General features: G+C 30.3%; 1 protein-coding gene across 1 annotated transcript in view; it reads left to right on the forward strand.

The window, feature by feature from the left end:
- LOC142330291 (uncharacterized) overlaps nucleotides 1-7,513 on the forward strand; it is a 145,206-nt gene extending 137,693 nt beyond the window's left edge. The window contains exon 10 of the mRNA XM_075375486.1: nucleotides 5,969-7,513. The gene's annotated coding sequence lies outside the window, so the exon portion shown is untranslated. The remainder of the gene's footprint in view (nucleotides 1-5,968) is intronic.
- The last annotated feature ends 5,838 nt before the right edge of the window (nucleotides 7,514-13,351 follow it).

Below are 13,351 nucleotides of genomic sequence, written 5' to 3' on the forward strand. Positions count from 1 at the left end.
GGTTTGTAGATTGATTGCAAATCGAGATATACAAGCTAATCCAAATTTCTAAAATTTAAAGTTCTTCAAGGCAGTGTATGCTTTATACGGAAACAATGCAAAATAATAGATGTTATCTATTATTCCTCTACGGATTTAGGTAGCTATAATCAAAATTTTAACAGCAGTTCACACTGAACGGCTGACTACAATTTTCCTCTAAATATTCAACGATTACTCGTAGCTGAGCTTGGGGTTTTCCTAAGGAATACATTCGCCCATCCCCATAATTTTACGGTACGTGGAAAAATTAAATAACATAGTTTTTTTTTAAAGATCGATACATAATTATACATTTTACAAGATCATGTCAAGGTTGTGCTATTCCAAAGAACAAAAAGGATTTATCCAACATTTGGCTAGACGAAATAAAGGAAAACTTGTTTTAATTAAAAAATATATTTCTTTTATGAAACTAATTATTAAATAAAGAAAAAAAAATGTAGATTTTTCTTTTTTACTTTCTTTTTATGTTAAAGAATTTTGTAAAATGTTTTGTTACTTTTACTGAATATTTTTATACAATTATAGAATCATAATTTATAGTGATGTATTATTTAACATTTGTTAATTACGTTTTATTGTATATTTTTTTTATCATGTAATCTAATAATACGATTATATGTACATTATTAATTGCATGTTAAGAGTAATTAACAGATCACGTAATTAAATTAAATAGAATAAATTATGAAAAAAAGGAAAACGGATATCCTATTATATGCGGAAGTAAAATTTGATTGGTTGTTTAAGTAACCGATATTCATATTAATATACTTAGTTTATTCTTTTATTGGTAATATAAATTGGTTAATTTCCTTTGGAAGTAGAAATCTTTTTTTTTTGCTAGTTTCCAACTTTCCCTAACTGTGTAGGAAGTTAAAAACTTTACATATTTCTAATACAACTTTATTGAAGGAAGATTGTTTAAATATATATATATATATTTATATATATATATATATATATATATATTACCAGAATATTTTATTATATATATATATATATATATATATATATAAAATATTCTGGTAATTTTTACGTTATTATTAAATGGAATAAACTATGGTTGTAACAACTGTTGAATTCAGCTTCTTCAGCCGAGTAAAATTTACATAACTTCTATAGATTTTACATATTATTCTACCTTATATTCTACTCGAATTATATCTTTATTGATAGATTGAATGCTTAATTCGCTGGACAGTAGCGATAACTAATAAAGTCCAGTGCCGGTATGGTGCTTTAAATGCAGCGTAAAATCGGCGCCTGTTAGAGAGTGTGCAGAGGCGGATGGGGTAAAGGATCTGTCCTGCGTACAGGAACGTCTCCACTGAAGCGGCCTTCTTGTCGCTGGGACGCCACCTGTTGGATTATAGATGAGATGTAAAAAATACGCAGGAACAGACAGGCAGGCTGCATATGATGTTCTATTGGATAGGTGGCAGGCACGATGGAACACAGCTACGACAGGCACTTGGACTCGACGATTGATTTCGGAAGTAGGCTCTTGGATCACGAGAAGGTTTAGCGAGCTCAACTACGAAGTCGCGCAGTTTTTGACGGGCCGTGGCTGCTTCCGACGGTATTTGTTTCGCTGCAGAAGGGTGGACGACAACTTCTACCCATACTGCGGGGAGCTGAATGATGCAGAGCCTGTGGTGTTCCACTGCCATAGATGGGAGGACATGCGGAGAGACTACGCTCAGTTCGGCCTCTTGACGCCTGAGAACATCATTTCGAGGATGCTAGGGAATGAGCGGACATGGAATGTCATCTTCCGTCTTGTGGGCAAAATTATCCGTCGCCAGGCGTCGGGGACGTAGGTTGGTGGACCGCTCGTACGCGGATCTGACGGCAGTCCGCACTTGTGGGCTGTCATTCATTCGGTAATGAGACGTGCGGGACTCCTTAAGGTCTGCGGTTACTCGGCACTTCTGCGGGCTCATTACTGTGTCCCGTGATGACACAGGTAATGCTTTCATGGCGGGAACCGGGGCATGTTGTTTTTAGAGGGAGTTTTTTTGGCGAGTTCCCGCTTAGTGAGTGTTTGCCGGGAAACCTCACATCCAATAGTAGTAGTAGTACGGGCTGCTGGGCGTCTGACAGCAGATTATTTTTTCTCCCGCGAAAGAAAAAAAACTAATAGGGTCCGGTGTTATTTTATTCCCATAATCCTTGTTGTGAGTAGGAATAATATATGTATAAATTATCCCGATAAATATCTTAATTTTATTAACCCGTACAATTTTATTTCGTTTTCAAAATTTTTCAATGAGAAAAGGAAAGAAGCAAGAAAGAAATGATATTTGTGTAGCCTAAGTTGGCCTTTGTCATTAAAAAATCCGATTTAAAAATTACATAAAAAATTTAAAAATTTTTTTTCGTATTTCGTTTTAAGTCGTGCAAGTTACTAAAAGTTTCTTCGTAAATTGTTTATTTCTAATTTTTCGCCAATTTAAAAAAAAAATGAATTTTAAAGAAATTTTTTTTAAATTTTGTATTGTGTATTTTAATTTGATATAGAATTTTTGGTGATTTTACTTCAGAATGAAGGCGTTAAGTCTCTCATCCGGAAGATTTTGGGTTCGAATTTCAGTGAAATTTTGACATTTTTTTCACATGCTACAGAATTAATTTTATATTATTGAAAAGAAAAGGAGTTAACGTAACTGTAATTGTCGTAACCCTGTAATTATTGGGGGAAGAATAAATAAATAAAAATTACATATAAAATTATATTTATTATTTTGTTACAATTACAAATATTAGTTTATTACAATTTTCTTAACCTGGAATTTATATCGTGAAGTACGTTCACTCCTTTTTTTATTTAGCTTGAATGTTATATGATAGAAAATTGTTCATCCGATTTATTATGGATTTCTCGTCGATTTCTAATAAAAATCCGGTAAAATTATTCACGGTTTGTTTTCTTTCTTTTTTTTTAAAATATTGTTATGATGAAGTATTATAGGTTATTTGTTTGATGTTTTTTTTTTATTGCGTGTGTTTGTGTAGGTTCAATGAACATTGAAGTTATATAGAGAAGTTGTTAGGAAGAAACTAAACAACCGCACTTTCTTTATTTTCACATTCTAATGTAGCGGCAACAAGAACAGCTACTTAACTTTCACTAAAGATAAAAGAAAAATAAATAAATAATCGGTCAATTTGTCTTATCGGGCAATTTAAATTTTAAACTTTGTTACTATTTGTTATCAGAAGATGGTTTAAATATTTTTATAATTTTGTTTTTTAATTAATCTTTGAAATTTATTATTTTTTTAATGTTATAAATATAAACTATGGTAAATATGATATAAACTTTGGTAAAAAAAAATAAAATAAAGGGGAAATTTGTATCAGACGAGTGATAATTTCTTTCCTTGTTGTAGACGTACATCACTAATTGTGGTAAAATAATTAGTATTCTATCGGGAATGGTTGACTTAAAACTAAAAAACTGCTTTGCAACTGTAATTGGGTTTAAGGTTCTGAGACTATAATAAAAAAGAACATACTTTTATTCGGAGTGATTCATGAAGAATGTAACTAATTTTTTAGGACATGTTCTACTGAAAAATATAGAGAAGAAAGTTCATAAAAACATAAGTTCGAAAATGCTTCGTTAGCGAATTTCATCTGGCGAAATATTTCGCCCTGATTTCTACGTCTTCAATAAAATTAAGCCAGACTGTAGTTCTTACGACCCAAAATAAGCGGTAAATTTAGTGATTTTTATATGAAATTTGACCTGGAAACAACTGCAGTTTTAGTAATTTTTGAGAAATCTGGGGTAAAAGGCAAAAAAATTGGGGTCGAAAATACACTATTTTGTGTTTGGCGTAAAATAAATTTGTTATATGGGTAATAAATACGTTAATGTTTTAAAGAAACTTGTAAAGAATTTGATTTTGAGTTTAATTCTACAGTCGTATCTCGTACGGCGCACGATGCGTCACTTCCGTGCATTAAAGTATTGGTTACTGTTTATTTGAGCTTAATCGAATGTACATCAAAGATCTATAATGTGAATCAGTTTAAAATCTGTATTAGATTAAATTGAATAAATTAATCGAACCGTGCGATATTATTATCGATGTAATGAATTAAAACAAAATCGTTTAAATTATATATACAAAATTAAATTTGTTACAAATTTTACTTAAGCGTATAATTTTATAATTTTTACTTTCCCGTATAGATACCGCTACAGCAGAGTTACAGCTCCAAAAGGGAAAATATTGTAATCGGCCTAATTTGGGCACAAGCGGTTTTTACCGGATCTTGACGTTTTGACGCCTACGGAATCCAGAAACCGGACGGAAATTTTCCGGATGTTAATGTTTGTATGTATGTGTGTTCGGTGTTAGCCTCTAAATTACCTTATATCCTCAGAACTACTGGACCGATTTTGACCAAACTTTGTCAGATTGGTTATATATATATATATACAAGGCATTGATGCCATTAAATTTCAAATTTAAAAGGTCAAGGGGGTAAGACTGTAGTGCAAGTTTACGCTTAGTATTTCGAGATTTCACCTATTAAGGTCATATTTTTCTTCGGCGCATTTGTTAACAATTAAAAAAATAACAATATTTATAAAAAAAATGTTTGCAAAATTGCACTCTCCAGCCCGAAAATGGTGTTGTACTCGTCTGCTGTGACATCACTGATGAGCGGTAAAATAAAATAAATGAATATATTTAAAGTGTAAAAAAGTAAATCGGTCTGGCTGGGTCTCGAACTCGATCGCCCGGTTTACTCGGTACCTGATGCGTTAAGTCTCGCAGCTGTACACCAAGTGCTTACTGTACAAGCGAAATTTGTTCTATGTAAGTTGTGAAATTACATTTATTTAGTTAGTGCTGACTGTCGCCACTATTATCACCATACCCGCGCGAATGAAATAAGGTATGCGCCTGCGCTTTAGTTAGAATCATTTAATTAAATAAACGAAAAAATATTATATTTAAATAAAATTATAAATATTTTGAATTAAGTTGTGTGTTTGTGTGTGTAAGCAGTGCATCAGAAACAACCCACAGTTGTCAGCTTTTCTAATTCTTCAATAACACATAACGTAACGAATATAATTTGTTTTTGTAAGCATATATTAACATACACGCTTTGAATCGTATCGTGGAATTACCCAGACATTGAAAATATTAACAATCGGATAAAACGCCGAGCAAGTAATAAACTAAACAAGTGTGTATAGAAAATAAGATAAGCGAAAATGTAACAATTTTCACATCGAATCTGAACGATAAAACAATGGAAAAAGTAAACCGGAAGTTCTCTTTGAGTACAATAATTGCATCTTTTGAAATTTAGAATTTTCATACAAAATTTTGGTCTTCCCCATGCCAACCCAAATTAGATTTTTGGAAAATGGAAAACATGCTCCTTTTTTTGTTTTTAATGAAAAATGAAAATACCAATCTTCACGACTGTAAAATCTTCTGTTTTTACACGAAAAACTTTGCCACCCCAAATTGGTTTTTAAAATAATGATGAAATACGTGTCAATTTGTTTTTAGGGAAGAATCTAAATTCAAATTTTCATAATTGTAACAGTTAGAAGGTACAGAAGGTACTTTGACTTTGAGGATAAGAAGTCCAAAATTTTGGTTTGATTAACCAAAAATTTTAACATTTACTGAAGTAATTCACCATACTGTTGCCCCAAAAGAGTTAATGGAATCCAAAAAAAAACAAAACCAAAAGCATGTAATGTTTCATACATGAAGCATTATTATTGTATTTATTTATCTTCTATAAAGGACGGATAACATCTCCGTATAATACTAGAGCAAGATATATAATCAAAATTTGATAATATTACAGCTTATATACTTGAAAGCGTAACAATTAAATATAAAATTTTTTTTATCCATATATGTTCTTTTTCATTTTTCAGACTCCGTGGTTTGGTGTATTTTATTACGAAGTACTGTTTCAAAGGATTTTGTATTGCAGAACATCTTTTTAGTTATCTGTACCTAGCAGATATCCGGATAATAGAAGTTTCATTGCAATAATCTTGGAAGATATACTGCTTGGTTTTTTTATAATTTATTTTTATTGGAATATTTGAAAGAAAAAATTCTCCCATTGAGGTCTCCTAGAGTATTGTTTCTTTGTATGAAATACGATAACCATGATGGATATAGGCAACCTGATATGATTATTAGAATAATTCTGAAAGTAACATAACCATTCTTGAGGATAATTCTATAGTATACTTACTTTTGAGAAGGGTGTAGGATTTTTCCTTTACTTTTTACCTTTTTATAGAATCAGATATAAGAAAATTAGCATGCCAAACTCACTACCGAAATGCAGGTGATGCTTAATCGTTCAAGGGGATACATTTATCTGTTTAGAGCTGAATTCTACATTTACCTGAGAACGATAATTGATATGAGTAAGAATGATACGTCCTTTTTAAGAAGCCTGACATCGGATGTAATTTTTTTTAAGGGCTTTGTCATTTTTGAATCACGTTGCCTATAGTCGTATGATTATGGTGTTCAATATATTTATACAACGTATAGTGTATATTGTTGTTATTCAAATTACACGGCAGAATGAATTGAAAATTTCTAAAATTAAAAAAAATATTATTTAAATCGATTGTTTTTGTTTAAAAAAAAATTGTAATCTTTTTTATAATCAACAAAAAATTAATGTAAATTCATAGTACAATAGATTAGATGTTTATGTACGGAAGAAGGAAAAATCAATAAGAAATTAAACGGATTAATACGTATAATAAATTGAATTAACCAGAAAATCTAGCTAGTACCTAATAATAATAAAAATGGTAAATTTATTTACTGGATCGTACAGAGGATGTTAAATCAATTAAAATTAAACAGTAACGTCGTTTTTCTTATTTTTTTACGAGTATTTATAATGTTAAATAAAATAAAACGAAAGTACTTTCTCTTTGTTGTGGTCATTATTATATATTTTTTTTAAATCTCTGTATTTTTTTGTGTTATATAGTTAAAGATTTAAGATAATAAAACAACTATAAAATAAGTACTAAATAAGTATATTATAAGATGGTAACAGTTTATTTATATATATATTTAATTTTTATTAGTAGCTGTACTTTAGATTTATGTTACAGTATTATAAAGGTAGGTCAAACACTTTCACGTTTTATGTATACCTATATAAAGATAGAGATTAAGATTGAGAGAGAGAGAGAGAGAGAGAGAGAGAGAGAAAGTAAAGAGATGATCCTTTATATATAGTTAATAATGGCTTGGTAGTATTTTTTTTATATAATGATTATAGGGTAACTATAGAATTAAGAGATGAAGTGAAAACAATGTTGTTGGAAAATTTTATGTTTTCTAACCTAACCTTATTTTACAATATTAACCTAATATTAATATTACAAGTATAATAATAAATTGTGTTTTGTTGTTACACTATAATTATCTTTATCGATTTAAAAATACGTACGGTTATCTATATATATATATATATATATATATATATATATATATATAGCTTATGTGATTATAAATAAATTGTTATATATTTTATTGTCATTGTAAAATACTATAATAGTACAATCGTTATTTTTACATAGATTTTTTGTACATTTAAAAAAGTATTATGTATACATATTGTTTTTAATGTTATATAGAAATTCTTTCGATTATGCTTCTGTTTGATATAATATGTGATTGTTAATAAATAATTTTTCTCTTCAAAAAACATTCCATCCCTATTAAGCACACAAAGTTTCTTATTTGACTCCAAAAAAATAATACTTTTATTTGCCGGTTATATATTTTGTACTATAGATATGGAGTAAATATTATGCGCTAATCAGGTTAAAATATTCATCTCGGGGAAATTTAATAATCTCCTTTAATAAAAAACAGTGGCGGCTCGCATATGGGCACCGTGAAACTGCAGTAACCCTATTTTCATTTGATGTTATAAATAACATTTAATATAATGAGTCCTTTTTTCTTTATTCTTCTACAATATATAATCCTTAAGGTTAATGTCAGCAGCCATCCCCCAGTTTAAAAAGATAGAAAAATCTTTCTATGGAACTGTCCGCTCCACAGTTCCAGCAGCGTGGTGTTTGGTTGTTGTGCGCATGCTCACGTAGGAAGCTGCACGCGAGGCTGCGAGGAAGAAAGAGCACTGTCGCTTTTGCAGTGCCGATTATGGCGTGCTGGTGGAAGGTAGTTTTGTTTTTACATCGCGTGTGTATGGAACGTACCTTGTTCGTTCCCTTTTCTAGTTTAGTCGGTGGAAGAAATATGAAAATGGTTTAGTTGTTTTTTCAGTAGCGATCAGAAGATGGTGGAAAGCAAGGGCTCTTTGATTGCCAAATCTGTTCAAAAACCCGCTGGAAGGGCGACAGAGGAGGTAATTAGTAGAAAATAATTACGTATTTGTTTCTGTGTACATAGAAATTTAAATGAAGTACTATTAGACTATGGTGTTTTTCAGCGGACATTTTATTAAATTATTATCTAATAATGCTAAAAAATATCTGTATTGACGACATTTTATTATTTATTCGGTTAAACCGAATACGGTTTTTAAGCACAAAACCGCTTGCTTAAAAACCATGACCACATTCTTGAATGTGATAAAGTGTAGAATTGGATTACTATCCTGCTTTCAGCTATTCTATTTGATTAATATTTTTCGATCCTTTTATTTTTACAGAAAACATTAACCATGGCCTGGAAAAAGTTTGTGGAACAGCATCCCCATTAATTTTAGCTACGAGCCGCCGTTATTAAAAAAAAACACAACTTTAGAATTGAAAAATTCCGGAAAGATGTTTGCTCGTGTGTATGTATGTACAGTACAGTCTCGATTATTCGATATATCATCGCCAAAATAAGCATCAATCCGCAACAAGAACTGCAAGTTGTGAGCGTAGTTTTTTTTTTTTTGTTGCTCCCGCCTGTACCGCGTGCCGCGCCTGTCTGCACTATGATTAATTTTTATATGTGAAAAAGGCGGGAACTGTAGATAGGGATAAACCATAGATTGATTATCTGTATTGCTATACTACTGACTACTCCTAGCATACTCTTATAGTGTTTCATCAATAACTAGCTGTTTCTATTAAACCTGCTTGGTAATGATATTAGTATAACTTTAACGAATTATTAATTACATCACCTACATCTTAGAAAAAAATCTACAATTTATTTTATGTCTTTAGTTTGAAACTAATCAATTTTATTGTTTTGAAATTTGTTTGGATAAGTTTATTTGTTTCGGTTTTTACTTTTGTAATTTTTATAAATTGATCTTAAAATTATTTTTTTATATTTAATTTATTTTTACTTTCTTGTATGAAGTAAAGGAAGTAATACGATCGCGAAAAATTTCGGTTTTCAGATTTCAACGGAAATATCCATTTTAACCATCTTTAAATCCCTTTTGACTAGTTTCGGCGTGACGACTGTACGTATGTATCTCGCATAACTCGAAAACGATTTGCCGTAGATTGTTGAAATTTTGGATTAGAACTGTTGTAACATTTAGTTGTGCACCTCTCTTTTTATTGCAATCGACTGGACCAAAAGCGTCCAAAAAACTTCAAAATTCAAAACATTCGGATTTTAAACTTTTTCTTAACTGCAGTAATAAGCTCTCATTGAGAGGTTTTCAACGATATATCATAAGTTATACTTATTTTCATCGGTTCCAGAGTTATAGCAAAATAAAATTTTAATTAATAAAATATTTGGATTTTACAAGGGAAAGGGACATCGGTTTAAATCTGACTTCATATACATCTTTTTTTGAACTATTTTTTTTAAATTTAAATATATTGATTTATTAATAGTTATTAATCTCTGATTGTAAAAAAAATACAATAAATAATAACAATAAAAATATATATATATATATATAAAAATCAGAAGTTATTAGTAAAAATAATTTTATTAACTTTTCATTTTAATTCAAAAAGTTTTACAGAGGTTAATAATTATTAGTAAATCAATTTATATAAATTTAAAAAAAATGTTTTTAAATATATATATATATGATGTCAGTTTCGAACCGATGTATACGCGGTTACGAATCCGACATGTGTTCTCACTTACACCACATAACTACTTAAGCTACGTCAAATAAAATTAATATATAAACTAATATAAGATGCTGTTACAGACACCACAAAAACATTTCAGGCAATGTGGTATCCACCACAATGCAATTGTGTAACTGCCCACTTTATTAAAGAACTGGAGGATCGTATCTTACTTTCGAATAAAATAAGTTTAAATGAATTGCAGCAATAAATGTTTATATGTAATTTAATAGGCGTACAAGGATTTATAAGTTATTTAATAGTCATATGGTGTCCATATAAGATTTTTTTTATTAATTATCATTAAATTTATTTTACGATTTATTTTATTAATCGATATATTCATTGTTCTTTATGACTCTTTTATTTAATATAATTTCAATAATAACGGAAGCTATCTATTAATAAAAAAAGAAAGTTTTCGTTTTTGTTAACTTTAAAGGTTTTTTTAAACATGAAACTCTGACTTTCTTTTATTAATATATTTTTTTCTTTCAATTTGTATTATCATCAAGGTTAAGTTATTTTTAAGATGGTTAGGTTAGGAAGGTGTTAAAAAGAATAGGGACTATTTCATTATAAAACTCTTTGTTTTCGTTTTTAAAAACAACAAACTTTAGAACATTGTATTTATCTATTATTCATTCTATTTATTATTTAAAATAACAACTTTCTCTACTTGTTTATTTATAAACAAATGTAAATTTCTTGTCATCTTCTAATTTTTTTTTACCTATGAAGGATCTTTTTTTATTTTTTTTATAGTAAGGTAATTTAGTCAACAATCCTTATAATGTGATTGTGTGTATCTTACTTTTATAATAATTAGTGTGTATTTTAACATGTGAAAGCAGTTAGGCTGATTGTAGCTCTCTCTGTTTTTAATGAATGTATCACGATAAGAACTTATGATTATTTTTTTAATACTGTTTTACTGAACTAATGTTCCCGGATATTATTATCATAGAATTACAGTAGGACTACAATTAGTTGTAATGATGTATAGTTACCACTGTCTGGATTACTTTTTAATTCGAAATTAATGAATAATTGAATTTGTTAACATTGAATTAGTCTTAGAAATTACGTTTCGGTGGAATACAATTTTAAATATAGGAAAAAATTTATTGATACTAATTTTTGTAGAAAAAAATCAAAATGTGTTTTTCTTTATGTTCCCTTTCAAATGCTACAACTTCCGCTGAAGTTACAAGAGAAACTGAAAAAGTCTGTTTCTAGCTTATTTCTCTTACACACCTCTTTTCTCTTCAGTACAAACTGAATTATCTGTTTTTATTTTGGATACCAATTATTAACTATTTTCTAAAAGTAAACGTTTTGCCAAAATTAAAAAAAATGTTTTGTACGAAATTTTTTCAAAATTTCTTTTAATTCTTGTCTCCTGAAATCATTTACGCAAATTTTATTTAGTTAGCGAGTAACTTAACAAAAAAAATGTTTCAATAATTTAAAAGTTAGTTTGCCTTGAATTTTTTCTAAACTTTTTCCTTAGTAAATTATAAAAATACTGTTTTATCAAAGGGGAAGGCAAATCTCCAATTGGAAAAAACAATCTATGAAATTTTTTTAATTCAAAATTTTTGGATCCATAGAAATTTTTAGTTAAAATATAAATTAAATTTAGATGATTTTGTGAATTTTATATGAAATTTGTATTGAAAATAAAATTGGTTTCAGAACTATATTTTTAGTAATTTTCGATTAATCTGGGGTAAAAGACAAAAAACGGGTTGAAAAATACACTATTTTATATTTGTCGTTAAAAAAGGTAATAAACACATAAAAGTTTTAAACAAAACTTGTAAATAATTTGATTCTGAGTAAAAAGGTTCATACCTTTTTTTAAAGTTAACAGAAACTAAATACGAACGTAACAGTTTCGAAGTTTAATAAAAACAAAATATAACAAAATGTGGCAGATTTTGATATGAATCTATGTTTATATAAATTTAACTAAAAAGAGATCTAAACTAGAGTTTGTCTGAATCAAGTGCCATGACATAAATTGACATGAAACGTCCTTAAAATCTCACCGAAACATACGGGTACCAGAACAGAAATTTGTAGCGTAACGAAAAGGTCAGTAATCGTCCTGCCTTAATAACTCCCTAAATATTTGTCTCAGAGACGTAAATGCGGTGTCATTTTATAACTTACATGGTCAGTTCTCTGTTAAAACTTTGTTTGCGTCACTGGCGAACGGGTTGGCGGGTAGGGAGCACAGCCCAGATCGGCCAGAAATGGCGCTCTCGCTCATTTCCATTCAGTGTAGCTCACGACTTAGAAGTGATAGCGCTATGATTCGTGTATTTGTGTTTAGAGTTTGTCAAGATAGATGGATTTAAGTAATAATAAGTATACTTTGGACAATATATATGTGTAAAAAATTTAAGTAAACGTGTAAAAAAGTATAAAAATTCAATATATCAGCCTCAGCCCGCACAAAAGCCAGCCAAAAATACAAATTACGCATGTTGTTGGAAAGGGAAGGTTATGGGCCACGCACACGTACGCAAATTCCAGGTGCCGAGCAAGCGATACTGTTTCGGGAGCGTCGCAAAGCTGACACGGGGCGTTCAGTGAACAACGTCGACGGCGCGAGCACCTCTACCGCTGCTGTACCCGAACTAATGGACGTAACGAGTGAAGATAACACCCACACATCTGTCGAAGACGTTCCCGAACTGATGGATATCAACATCAGACGAATTAATGCTATGCAGAACCGTTGGTGTGCAGCGGATAAACGCTTCAAAACGGTATTTGAAAACAATCCGTTTGGTCTATTTTGCAGCGTTTGTTTCGACTTTGGTTCGACAGAGAATTAAAGCAGGCGAAAGCTCGCAACACTTCTCTTCTTCAGACTAAATTTCCCGGCGAAAGTGTAGCGGAATTTCGTATATGTAGTATCTGTAGCAAGACATTAGATGGAAATAAAATCCCGAAGCTGTCGGATTTCTCAAACGGATTTTCATATCTTACGAAGGCGACCAATTTGTCTGTAGAGCTGGCTAAATGAAGGAACTAAAATTTTCCACTGGAGACTTTCAGTTTTGTTCAAAATTACGATGGTGGCTCTCCCATTTAACTCTTGATTGGTTGTAGATCGGAGGAACTTCATCCAGATCTGTAACGTTTCACGTTAAACCAACGGCCGTGCGCCCCGACACAACCCCACCCGAT

This window comes from Lycorma delicatula, chromosome 9 (genome assembly GCF_047948215.1).
Source record: "Lycorma delicatula isolate Av1 chromosome 9, ASM4794821v1, whole genome shotgun sequence".
NCBI classification, from domain to species: Eukaryota; Metazoa; Arthropoda; class Insecta; order Hemiptera; family Fulgoridae; genus Lycorma; species Lycorma delicatula.